Raw genomic sequence first — 13607 nt, 5'->3', positions numbered from 1 at the left:
ACCAAGTGACACCAGCATAAAACCAGTCGTTTACAACGGACCTTCTACCCCAGATCAGTGGACAGATAGGTTGAGAGAAGGAGAGAGGAGATCCACCATCTCAGGCACAACATGTCCTGTTGATGGATAAGAAAACACCTCCTATTACCTGCAAATTACCGCATCTACCCCAGCCTCTCTCTCCCTGTTCAGAATTAATGCCAAGTTTCCTACAGTGGCATCTGAGAGGTGAAATGACAAGAGGAAGGTCAGCGTGGTGGGTACGTTTCTGCATACAGTTTTGAAGTAGGTCAGGTAATATAGGACTTGGCATCGCTCTCAAAGTAATCGTATCTGGAATTAAATTTAGATTTCAATAACGAAGGCACTTGAAAAAGTCAAAACTCCAGGCCTGTTTCTGTGGCCCCTCGTTCCTGCAAGAGCATCCCCATGACTGTGCAGTCACCAAAGGATTGGTAACATAAGATATTGCCAATTCACCCAAGAGAGGTTTTTTATTTTTTTGCCACTGTTTTTCTCAACCCCCTGAGCTCAGATTCTCCTCGTACTCAACCTGCGTTACTCAAAGTGTTCCTTTCAGGTTCAAAAAGGCTTGTGTTTAACGTATACTGCTCATGGCTCACTAAACTGCTTGGTTTGAGTCGGATTCACAAAAAATACCAAAACGTTGCAAGAAGTCTGTTTCTCAGTGTTTCAAACCACCCGAATGTTAGAAACCTTACAAGAAGAAAGCCTGACCTAATGAGATTACCCAGGCTACTATTTTCAGGGCTAACCGCACTGAGGAAGAACAGAAAGAAAAGCACATTACTGAGTGATAAATAAAATAAAACTCATTTTCTGATTTATTCTGTAAATCAAAACGCTAAAAGAACCTCTAAGGCTATATTAAAGCCGTGAAAAACGTAACACCAAATCAATGTTAAAGGCCATCTCAGCATCCTTTTATCTAACCAAAATTGTAAACACACCGCTACATTCCCAAAGCACAAAATCCATTTACACTTTGCATACTTGAAAAGAAGTCTAATGCATTTTGAAAACCACAGACTTAACTGCATGCTTCTCCCATTTAATACAACAGGACTTAATAAGATTTGCAGGAGGCATAAAAGGCAAATTGAACCCTATAGTTGAGCGCACAATTCCAGGTTCCCAGCAGAGAGGGAAACCTAGTGATGGGGAAAATGTAACACCAGAAGGGATCAAAGCAGGATAACGGATGACCAGAAAACACAGGGAAAAGTCATGAAATGTAGACTCAGTGCTCAACTTCTTGCAACACTTCTCCGAACTCTTAGCTGATGATTTGCGACAATGACGGGGAGTCAGTTCGCAAAGCCAGGTCCCAAAAGGATTTTACTTCTTGTGGGTAACTGCATTTCAGAGCTGCCCAGGTCTTGTTAGCTTTGGGGAACGGAACTGGACAGCCGAACTCTGAAGGAAAAGGCTGCTTTGGCTCCGCAAGTTAGCGCTGCTCTTGTCATCCAGCAAGAACACGCCTCCCTGAAGAAGCTGGTGCATCCTCGGGGAGACTTACATGTCTTCATCCTGCCCTGGCCGTTACCTGGCGGCAGGTCAGCGCTTCTACCCGACAAGCACAAGCTTAAATTTCTGAATATGACATGAAAAGAGAAAACCCTGAAACTGCACAGGTATGATCTTAGAAAGACAGGTCTCAAGACATCTAAGACTTGCAGTCATTGAAATCATCCATGTAACTAGCCATCCAGCCGGCTGGGGACCTACCCCTCACAGCTGTCCCGTGGCTTCTGGCCTCTTTACTGACATCTCAAAGTGTCCTGCAAGGCTGCAGAAGCACCGAATGGGGAGTTCATCATCTCAGAGCCCTCCTTAACCTCTCTGCCCTGTTCTCTGCACTTATACTCCCACGACCTCCGTGAAGCCCATGAGTTTGGAGAAGCATAAACACAGGTAATATTTTTCCCTCTGCTTAAAATTAGAGAGGCAGCCAGTAAGCTTAGTTTAAACTGGTATATACACAGCAGAAAGCCGAGAGCTTATCCACAAGTGGTCTAAAGCATGGCACAGACTCAAATGACTCAACGCAACAGATGCTCTTTATACCTGTCTGACTTTCTGCACAACATGTGCTCTGATCCAAAAGCTTTTATGGTAACGCTTGAGCCAAAGATCGCTGAGGAACACAGAAAGACTCCTGTTGACTCGAGTGAGCCCTGGATCAGGCTGTCAGATGGAGGAACTGAGCATCAGTTTTGGAGTCAGTAGTGTAAAATGTGCACACGCCCAATTAAAAATATGCTCCTGTGCAGTCGCCACGATAACTTACGTTAATTCTTCCTCTGTTTCCTTCCCCCCACAACAATACCTTTCAGCAATGGTCTGGGAACACAGTGTCACGCTAGGAAATCTCTGTACATTGCCTGGCTGCTGCCTTGTCCTCTCTCTAGAGATCAGGTGTTGCCAAGACAACCCGTGAGGAAGGAGCCGAGCACGGGCTGCGGGGAGTGTCGGTGGCCCAGGGAAAGGGGCAAGGGGTCGAGCAGGTCGGGAGCAGATTTCCGTGGAAAAAATCGAATACTCACTTTGGAGGGGGCGTATGAAATTACCAGGGATAACGTTTGTCCTTGCTCCCTTACGGCCTGCGCGGCGGTGCGCCGAATCCCCCGGTTCTGACACAAAGTTCTGAACCGTGCAAATAAATCCAGAAAACACCGGGTTCGCTGCTGCAAGCTGCCTTGCAAAGGGCGGAGACCCGATGGGGCTCCTGCGCTTTCGCTTTTCGGTCTCCCACCATCTCCTTTTCTCGCCCTGCTCCTCTCCCATCTCCATCCCGTATCCAGCAGGTGTTTCCATGGCAACGCCATCTAAAGCGATCCTTCCCTCTGACACGGGAGAAATGTTGAATGGCTGAAAAGAATTGGCTTGGGAAAACCTGGAAATTCAACTAAAAATAGGAAAGGCAATAATGGAAGGTGGTGGTGGAAAGCTGCCTGGGGACTTCAAACCCTTTCTGGAGGTCTCGTTACGGGCTGAATGCAATTTGCTGTTTCTCCTTCACTCTGATGAGAGGAAAGGTTTTTGTTTTCTTGTAAGATGGGAAGCATCTCTGGCGGTGTTACCCCTTCATTCAAGCCTATTATTAGCAGTACTTCTCCTAATTCTACTTTATCGCATAGAAATGATTCTGAGGGACCGAGAGAGCAAGGGATGAGCAGCAGAGCCCCAGAGTGCCCCCTAAGGAACGGCCCCTCTTGAAAGCACATACTGTACAGTAAATCGGTGTAATTTGTGCTCTGATGTCCTGCACAGCTTTACAACAAGTGACAAATCAATCATTACACAAACATCCTTTGATAATCAGTGTGGTTACATTAATTATGATAAATGCTTTTAGCAGCTGCAGTGTGTGGACGCAATGCATAATTGCACAGGAATCATATTACCCTACTTTTCACGTCCCGAAGTACAAAGTCTCTCAAAAATTGCCATACCTCAGTAGCTGAACGCAGAGTTTACAACCCACTCTTCCAAGTGTTTAATTGTAGGAAATGCAGAGTCCATTGGTATTACCTTTATTAAATATTAAGTAACATTCCTTGGAAAAGAACCATTACCACTCCACAAATTACAAATATACAGGAGGACTATATCAGTTTCCTGACCCAGGGGATTAATCGTAGCAGTTGTTGCACAGCAACCCGGTACGGCAGATTAGGACCTCACCTAATGAATAACACTGCATCCAATTGAAATTGCAAGGAAATTTAGCTTGGCAGAATGCAATTACAGAAGTCTAAATCTGATTGGATTCCAATATTTCTGTAGTCTTAAAAAGTGCATCCGTAATGAATGGTAAAGAGCAATAGATGAGGAACGTGTAATTCCCATTGGCCTGAAAGACACAAGAGGGGTGGGGGCTCGAATGTTTCGAATTAAAGCGACAAATTCAACGAACAGATCAATGGGTACATCTTCACATAATTAACCTCAGGGATTCAATGCCACAACACATCATTAGGAGTAAGAGTTCAGCTTCCTTTTCAGAAAGGCCGGACATTTCTATCAAAAACAGGAACTGATGGCCAAAATATTACAATATGAATTTAGAAAAGGTTATAATTCTTTTGGATTACTAGAGAAGCGTCCTTGGTGGTAGGTTTTCCTCCCGCTGCCTGGTCGGGGTCTCTTTTTTCCAGAAGCAATTGGCATTTGTCACTGCGAGTGACAGGATGCTGAACTGGACGCGTTCCTGGAGCAACTGCTCGCAACAGTGCCTGGGTTTATGTTCCCTCTCATCCTGATGACTGCAAGGAGTCAGACCCTTGGTTTTGCCTTGTATCATCGTGGAGCTTTAAGAGAGTCTTTCAGGGGATTTTGGTAAAGCAGAACAGCAACATTAATTGTGTAGGAAACCGAAAGCACATGTTTCAGCGCTCGCTGCAGCATCTGTGTTATTCCTGCAGTAAAGCTATTGCTGCCAAAAGGATTTTAAGTTCAGTTTTAGGCTAGAAAGACCTCAGTAGTTCGCATAGTAAAAAAAGTGGGCACAGCATAAATATCTGGCTAGGCTCTAAACCAGCACAGAGAAAGGGAGGAGGGTGCGCAGGAGGACTGCCCCGGGACGGTGCCCGACAGCTCCTCGGCGTTCCGGCTGCCGCTTCTCACCTGGCACGGCCAGCGCAGTTGAGATGACGGAGCAGCTCGACACGAGCCTTGATATATTAGTGATGGGGGAAATCAAAATGAAAAAAATGTGCTGGAAGGCTCCAGCTGAATCACAGCCTGGCCTTCTTGAAACAGAGAGGAATTGCACAGACCGCCCAGCCAGCCAGGTCCGAGCAGGAGCCTCGACAAAGAAACTCCCGTTACGCTCGCTCCAGCTGGGACCGGGCCTAAGAGCAGCCTCGTGGCATCCTGATGCCCTGGAGGAAGCACCACCATGATTAGCAATAGAGCAATATTTAAAGCATAAAGATAAGTGGAAATTCTGCTTAAAGGACTATTTAGAGAGGACTTTCCCCCAGGAACTGACTTGTTAAGACACAGAATTTTCATAAAAATATCAAGGGCTGTAATAAATTCTAAGTCTAAACATCCTATTCCCAGTGCTTTACACTTCAAGACACCCATTTTACAGGTTAAGGGATCTTATTTGACGCGTGCAGAGCAACACTTTGCAGAAGGATTTAGAAAAACACTAACTGTATCTTCAGAAACAAAACCCCACCACTTCAGAATAAAGGAGACTGAGGAGACACAAGTCTAAGGAGACTCCTGAAGGACCTCCGTGAGATCCCTTCTGCTGTCTTTTACCACCTTATTCTTTAGGCTTTGACCAGAGCCTTTTCTTTGCTTCTGTCCACGAGCTGTCCCGAGGAGCCCATGTCCTCAGGTCCTCAGTGATCCAGCAGCCCCCGTGGTCTGCCCCCACCTTGCCCTTTGCTACTTTCAGGCATGTAAATCAGCTCAGCTCCCATAGTCATACCACTTTTTAGCAAGCAGGGGTTTAACCCTGTGTTTTCATCATTTTTCCCTAAACCTCTTGGTATTGAAAGATCTGAAAATAAACCCTCTTTCATATTTGGTGTGGTTTTGGAGTCTGGTTTAGAAATGGCTTGAGAATAGCTTTTTTTCTATCTTTTTAGCCTTTGTATCAGTCATTTTATCTGATATATGATAAGCTCAGATGAGTTTAAACTGATTCATCCTATTTTGTAATGTTTAAATGTACTTTGCTGAAGCTCCATCATAATGTCACACACTTTTAAAATGAATAATTCATCCTGCCCACCTCTTCTGAAATGCCAAAAGGATACTGTGCCTTACCAGATAGAAGCAAATACCTTTACTAAAAAGTACACAAGGAAACAATATAATTTAAGAAAAAAATACCAACCCAAGCTGCACCACTGCAAACCTCAATACCGCGATCTCACATGGGAGAACACGTCAAGACCCTGAAGGGAGGGAGAAGGCTCTTTTCCAGGGAGGGGTCAGACCAGGGATTCAGCCGTTCTCCGCATTAGGCACCGGCAGCTCCGCGCTTTCCAACGGGAGTCAAGAAGTATCTGAGACCCGCTGACAGGTGCAGATAAGACTCTTCTAGCAAATGCCTGTCAAGAAACTGTGCAAGAAATGACATTGATTTTATCCCCATGCTGGTACTATTTCAGGGAGAGCCTTTGTCAGTTCTATATTTAGCTGCTGTATTATGTACCTTGCTTAATAGTCAGGTAGAGTTTTGTCCATTCTGAACCCAGCAGGGATCAGGTTAAGACTCGGAATGAATGTCACTTTGTGCGAAGCCAGTGTTTGCCAACAGGAATTAAATACAGGTATAATGAAAGAAACCCGGATAACTTCAACTAGCAGGCAGAGGAGTTTCCCACAGCTGTGTAGCACCACGGTTTCCCGCAGCCGTCGTGCAATGGCACACAAGCACCCAGGGCTCAGCACGGCGAAACCTCCCGCCCAGCAGCACCCTCCCCAGGGCAGGGGGTAGGTGGTCTGTGGGATGTTCAGGGCTCCCACAAACACACCCCAGCGCTCCCCAGGAGCACCATTACAAATGCCCCAGCCACTGGGAGGGGGGGAAACAGCCTGGGATGGAGGAAGATGAAGGTAGCAGAAACCCCAAGCCAGGTCTTTGGGAAAAAAGGGTGTGCTAGAAGAGGCGAGGAGGGGTCACAAACCCACACTCACGTGGGTTACAAGTTTTGTCTCGGTGCAGAGCAGAAAGCAGCATCTCACCCGTTGCCCCCCGGCTGGTGTCATCGCAGAGGCTGGCCCCTGCTTTGGTCACAGCCGCACGTCTGTCCGGCAGCAACCCAGAAGGAATTGCCTGAAGATCTCAGGCAGGACATTCTGCCACGGGGTAGCACCCACGGAAGGGCGGGAGCTGGGCTCCCAGCCCGCCACCTGAACGAGCAGGGCCATTTGGCAGAACCACTTGCCCCCCAGACACCCCCACGTACCTCCTACAGACCGATCTCCAGCAGAGCAGAGCACTCTGCAGCGCCGATAAACGCATCGCTGCACAGGCCGATACCTGAGGGCCTCAATTTCCATTTGTAGTTCATAAACATTTTCTGCAAGGGTATTTTTACTGGATCACGGACAAGGCATGAAACAAACTCTCCACTGGAGATACTAAAGGCATCTGATCGCTTTCGGTGAACATTTGCAGCACTACTGGGACCGCTGGGTGCTATCACTCACAGCACACCACTTCAGACGCTGCCAAGAAGAGCAAGGCAAGGACGGACTTGTACCGTACAGTCTTCTTTTTCTGGAGACAGGCTTTCAGAAAGCCAAACTCAGCTCTCCAAACACCTTTTGAGTCTGGAATAAATAAAAATTTAAGCAAACTAAAAAAACCTGTAAAACTCCATAGTCATTTTCCATCAAGAGCCCCATGCTGCTCATCAAACATTGAAGAGCAGTCTGTGAATATCTGAAAAAATGACCTCATTGTCATTCTTCAAATCTTCCCTTCAAGCCTCAGAGCACAGCGATGCTTGCAAAAGAACACTAGATGAGTCTGGAGTACTGCGGCCACATGTTTTCACATTCACCAGCATTTTTCCACTCCCAACTATCTCTTTTTTTTTTATATTGTTGAAATGCAAAACAAATGTGTCGGCGGAGCCCCTGTACGCACACCCAGGCTCTTGCTGAAGTAACGTGTGCGGGGAAAGAGAGCAACGAGCCAAATGCTTTAGCACCGGTTGCAAATCTTCCAGAGTCTTAGCTACAAACCCAAGGAGCTGAACCACATAAAGCATCGTGCTGCTATGGACATTTCCCAGACAGACCTAATTGTCAGCACTTTGGGGCAGGACTAAGTGAGAAGTGTTTAGACACCAGCTGAGGGCTCTGTAATGCCTTAGAAATTATCGAAATAAAATGCCTGAATCTTCATTGGTCTCTAATTAATCTCAGAGGGCTGATTACGAGCGCTCGGAACCCTGGTGAGAAACTAATGTGTGCAGGACCCCTTAAATAGTAGGGTAGGAAAAAACAAAACCATAAACCAAAAGGTGTGGCCTGAAATTGGGCAAAGAGACCTGGGGAGGGCAGAGAGGCATGTGCAGAAGATTACGGTTGCATACAGCTCTGAGCAGGGCCTCCCGCCATAACTCGCTAGGGATTATGTTGTTTCTAACACAGATCTGCGACAAATTCAATACCTGCGCACATTTTCGGCTCCCGTTCGGCCCGAGTCACGCTGGGAGCTCCTTGGGGAGCAGGAGCAGAGAGCTGGGCCTGTTCGGCCATCGATTCGGCCGTCGCCTCCTGGCTGGAGAGCGGCGGGAGCGGTGCACGGTCCGCTCTGCGCCGCGAGTCAGGCGAGCTGGCGGCGCGGGCCTGGCACGGAGGGGCCGGGGAGGAGGGGCGGCTCCGAGAGCACAGAAGCTCATGCCGCCTGAGCACGAGCCAGCAGTGCCCAGGTGGCCAAGGGGGCCACCAGCCCCCGGGCTTGTGTCAGCACTGGGGTGGCCAGCAGGGGCCGGGCAGGGATGGGGCCCCTGTGCTCGGCACTGGGGAGGCCCCACCTCGAGTGCTGGGCTCAGGTTTGGGCCCCTCGGGACAAGAAGGGCCTTGAGGGGCTGGAGCGTGTCCAGAGAAGGGCAGCGGGGCTGGGGCAGGGTCTGGAGCACAAGTGTGCTGGGGGGCGGCTGAGGGGGCTGGGGGGGTTTAGCCTGGAGAAGGGGGGGCTGAGGGGAGCCCTTCTCGCTCTCTGCAGCTGCCTGAGAGGGGCTGGAGTGAGGGGGGGGTGGTCTCTGCTCCCAGGTTACTAGTGATAGAGGAAATGGCCTCAAGCTGCATCAGGGGAGGTTTAGATTGGATATGAGGAAACATTTCTTCCCTGCCAGAGTGGTCAGGCACTGGAAGAGGCTGCCTAGAGAGGTGGGGAGTCACCATCCCTGGGGGTATTTAAAAGAAGGGGAGACGTGGTGCTTGAGGATACGGTTTAGTGGTGGACTTGGCAGTGATAGGTTGGACTCAATGATCTTAAGCGTCTTTTCCAAGCTTAACAATTCTATGATTCTATGATTCTGTGACTCACCCCCAGCCAGGCGTCAGAGCGCAGGGACGGGGGAGCGAGGTGCTTGCCGAGGGTTCGCGAGGCTCCGATGGCTTGTGAACAGACCTGGGAGCTGATGCAAAAATAGATGCAATCTCCCGCCGGGTGACTTGTCTGAATCCAGTGCTAGCACTGGCTTAAGCAAAGGCGAGCCTGGAAAATACCTTCCTCCAGAGCACGCTATCCTGGCAGAGCTTGCCTCTGCGAGCGTCGGAGGGAAGGGGCAGCACATCGCGTCTCAGCAGTGGGGTCTTTTGTAAACGATGGGACGCAGAAATATCTGCGCGTCAAACAAGATATTCAGTGCTATACATCATGCTGTTCCAGGTAGCGTGCCTGGTGCTAACCCTGCTCTAAGTGAAAAACGAGCCTGTCTCATCCCTCCAAGGGCTGAGACGCACCCTTGGGAGGCAAATTAAATCTCCTGCAGCTCCTTTGGGAGGAGCTGCCTGCAACGGCATCCTGTCATCTCCGTGTCCGTCTGGCCCACTGAGAAGGCAAGCGCTAGGGGCCTGACTTCTGTCCAAAAGCAAAGTCTAAAAGAGAGCATATGGCACAGGTTTAAGCATTTGGCTTCTATTCTAGCTTGGGAAGAAGAGACAGCAGCTAAGTTTTGGATGCCAGTGAAAGCTTAAGGACCAGCCACAGAAAGTCCATCCCTGGGGGATAAGACTTACTTAATGTGACTGAACTGCCGTTCCACCATTTCCCAATCATTGAAGGAAACCACGTGTGTGATACCTGTCTATATATATCTCTATGCGATTGCACAGTGTTTTCATAAAGCCTGTGCAACCCATCAATGGGGGAACGTCCCTTCCTATATAACCCATCACTCACAGACCAGCAGCGTTATTTATGGCTGTATATAAGAGAAAGTTATTAATTTCAGAATTAATAAACTTGCCAGACTCTGGGCACCTGAATGCCCAGTGGGAGAAGCAAGGCAGAATGCTCTAGTAAGTAAACACAAGATGAACCATAGGAGATCGGGGATTCATTAACAGCTTTTAAGGCAAGAAGGGAACGTTGTGATCACCCTGGTGCTGGCTGTTCGGCACCAAAAGGCAGAACACCCATTTACTTGTAGATGTGCCATAACTAGAGTGGCCTCATGACTAATTTGCCTAGTTTTGAAAAACAGTAGTGTTTTCTATCAAGTTCCGTCACCTCTTATTACTATCATTATTTATGAGGCAACTTGGTTTAGTCTTTTTCTCCGGTACCAGGCTGCTAAGGATGTTGCCAACAGTTGCTAAGAGATATTCTCTGCTCCAAAAGTCTCACAGTTCCAGAGGAGAGGATTTAAAAGTGGAAGGGACCCACTGTGCAGATGAAAAATAGAGGCATACAGGCTGACTCCTGAACTACACTGAACTCTGTTCCTGAATCAGCAAAGCAAATCAGCATTGATTTAAATGGTGCTTACAGTAAAGCAGGTGCTGAAGTGCTTTGCTGGATGATGACTGGGACACTAGGGTCCTGATGGATTCAGCCCAGCATTTCCCTGCGGCAGTTAAGTCACTTTTATTACATTTTGCTGTAATTCTATCAATTCATGAAGGATATCAAGCTTAGTCTCCTACTAGCCATCTGCAAAACGAAGTCAAATAAAACTCTGTAATGAGTTCTCACTGCAGAAATCTTTCCCACCATCCATGTTTTGGGCACCTTTGACCTCACATCCCCATTGAAAACGATCTTTCCAAACCTCATGGCTATGATCTGTTAACACTGAGATTTTACATTGCATTCACACCCCCTGTGACATGACTTAAACCTCAACCAAGACAAGGATAAAAGGTGTGAAAAAATCCAGTTATAGCTTCTTTATAAATGATGATACCATTTAAGAACTAGAAAGTACTGTTCAAGAGAGGATAAAAGATACCTTCCATAGGAGCACATAAATTAGAAAGGGACGCACAGCTTCCATGACTGGCAGGAGGATTTACTAGCTATATTGTCTCTTATCATGCCAGTTTAAAGCTCATCTGCTGGAAATGGCTTCAAATTAAATTTCTGGGGTACAATCATGCAGAAAGCGATCCACTGGCTACAGTGCTATACTAGGGGTTTGGCTGTGTGGGTTCAAGGTGCTCTTCTGCTCTGGAACCTACATGACCGTAGTGTCTCTGTGCCTCAGTAAGGGTTGCCAGTCATCCAGCTGCTGCCATTCCACAGACGAAGTTAATAAGAGATGGCAAACATCCTGTTTTGTTCTTAATTCATATCATTAACTAAGATGTAGCTTAATTAACCAACCCTCTCCCCCCCTAGGACAGTCTATCATCATTTACCATATGTAAAACACTATACAGCGTCATTATATACTGTTCTCTGTACTAAACAGGCGTACCACAATGTCACCATGATAACTGAACCTACTGTCAGCAGTCTAGATAGAAATGCCAAAGATGTAACGGGTCAGAGAGACTTAAATACCCTCTCAGCTCCAGAGCTGATGTCTTCTTTCTCACTCATACATGGTATCGAGACGGTGCGTGGAGCCGAGCTAATTCTTGCTGAATCATTCAGAGGCCTTTTTCCTGCTTGTAAATTATCCTCAACCTGGCTGCTCTCCTGCCACATGCGTTAGCATGCAGCATTTCTCAACCAGAACAAGCAGGCAAATCCTAGCCTGCGAAATGCTGTCAAGCTCCTTCCCGCTAATATTCCTCTCATCTGTAAGCCTGCGACTCTGGCGGGACCCCAGGCACCCCCAGCCGCAGGGGAACGACTCCGCTTGCCAGGACTCCGAGCATCCGCTCGCTTCCCGACTGACTGCTCACAGGTACTTATGTGAGCATTTACTTACACGACTTCTCTCAAACACCCCTCTCCGTAGCCTGGATGCAGGCGAAAGCACCTCAAAAGATGTTGCGGTCGAGGAGAACATCTCAGCTGCCACTGCAGCGTGTCAAACGCTTCATCAGCTTCCCTCGCCCCTCTGCCGCTGGCATGTGCGTGCTGGGAGCAGGGGCTGGGGAAGCAGCAGCTCTGGGCACGTGCCAGACCCATCCTGCCGGTCGTGCGAGGGAAAACGATGGGAGGAGGTAAAGCCTCACGCCAACCGCAGTAACAGCGAACAGGAGGTTTTTGTGTTTGACAACTAGATGAGTAATCATCCTGAATTCCCTGCTTCACCCTAATCCCCCGCTGAGTCACTGGGTCCCTGTTGATACCCCAAGCTGGGTGACTCCTCTCTCGGAGGCTGCCAGGGATTTTTGCCATATGGCAACAAGGAGATTTGATTAGTTGACTGTTTCCTATTTGTTTTAATTAGTAGTTTATTAGCCATATGTTAAATTGCACATTTTGACTACTCAGCAGTGTTACTGGAAGTCAGAAAGTACCTGGACGGGGTTCCTGTTGCCTCCTGAGCCAGGTGGGTGTTCTCTTTGAACACAATGTCACCTGGTGGGAGTGCAGGAGTGCTCTCCCTCTCCTATCTCACCTCTGCTCTTGTTTTATTTAATCTCATCTGCCACCTCTGGGCAGGGGAGCAGCTCAGACCTCTGGCCACATACCAGAGCTGCCTGTCGCATGGGTGGATGCCGATGGGCCTTGACATTCCCAACCTCGGGGAGGTCTGCTGTGGGACACCCAGGGACCTCCAGGGAGAACCTCCCGGATGAGCATTTTGGTGGTGCCCCTCTACCTGGGTGGCAGGTAAAGAGGAGCTTGAAACCTCTGCACTAATTGCACTGTGGTGTTTGCGCCCCTGTTTCTGCATTCCCATCGATCAGTCATATAAAAGTTAATGGGAAATAGATAAAGAAGGTCATAAACAGCAACCAGAGTAGATTCAGTTTAAAACTCCCTACGATATCCACAGAGACCTGAGAGCGATTTTCACCCAGCCCTAGTGCACAAGCTTTTATTGCAGACAGATTCCGGCACCAAGGGCTGCCGCCACCATACCTTTTACAGGCACAGAGCTCTTTCTAAGAATAGCTAACAGGTTATTAAACAATCCCCGTACACCATCCCACTTCTTGTCAGGAAGCCACTGGGAAGGTACTTGCAGCATGCAACTAAAAACACCACCAGAAAGCACTGGGCAACTCAGGAAACGTTGGTCCCTTCTCCCAAGTCACAAGCGATAGATTGAGAGGAAACGGCCCCAAGCTGCGTCAGCGGAGGTTTCGGTTGGTTATACTGGTTATTAGGGAAAAGGTCTTCCCTGCCAGAGCGGTCAGGCCCTGGCACAGGCTGCCCAGAGAGGTGGGGAGTCACCGTCCCTGGGGGGGGTTCAAACACCAGGCAGACATGACACTTGGGGCCATGGTTTAGGAGGCCTGGGGGTGTTGGGTTGGGGGTTGGACTTGATGATCCCAGAGGTCTTTTCCAACCTTAATGATTCCATGATTCTATCCCGGACCCGCGCGGGCCCGATGAGGTCCGGCAGGTCGTGCCGCGCTGTCCCTGGCGCCGTCCGGCCGCCGCAGGACGCCCCGATGGTGGGGGCTACAGAGCGTGCTGCTTTTCCCTGTAAGGGAGTTGCCTTTTCAGACTTTCAAGGATGATCGGA

At 48.5% G+C, this 13607-nt stretch overlaps 1 protein-coding gene and 1 long non-coding RNA gene across 2 annotated transcripts in view; one reads left to right on the top strand and one right to left on the bottom strand.

The window, feature by feature from the left end:
- The window catches only part of KCND3 (potassium voltage-gated channel subfamily D member 3), a 122657-nt gene that overhangs the window by 29185 nt on the left and 79865 nt on the right, over window positions 1–13607 (top strand). The gene's annotated exons all lie outside the window — the stretch shown is intronic.
- The window catches only part of LOC135316874 (uncharacterized), a 175021-nt gene that overhangs the window by 159010 nt on the left and 2404 nt on the right, over window positions 1–13607 (bottom strand). The window lies entirely within an intron of this gene.

This window comes from Phalacrocorax carbo, chromosome 23 (genome assembly GCF_963921805.1).
Source record: "Phalacrocorax carbo chromosome 23, bPhaCar2.1, whole genome shotgun sequence".
Lineage (NCBI taxonomy): Eukaryota > Metazoa > Chordata > Aves > Suliformes > Phalacrocoracidae > Phalacrocorax > Phalacrocorax carbo.
The sequence above is the reverse complement of the archived record's forward strand: the minus strand, read 5'-3'. Positions and strand labels throughout refer to the sequence as shown.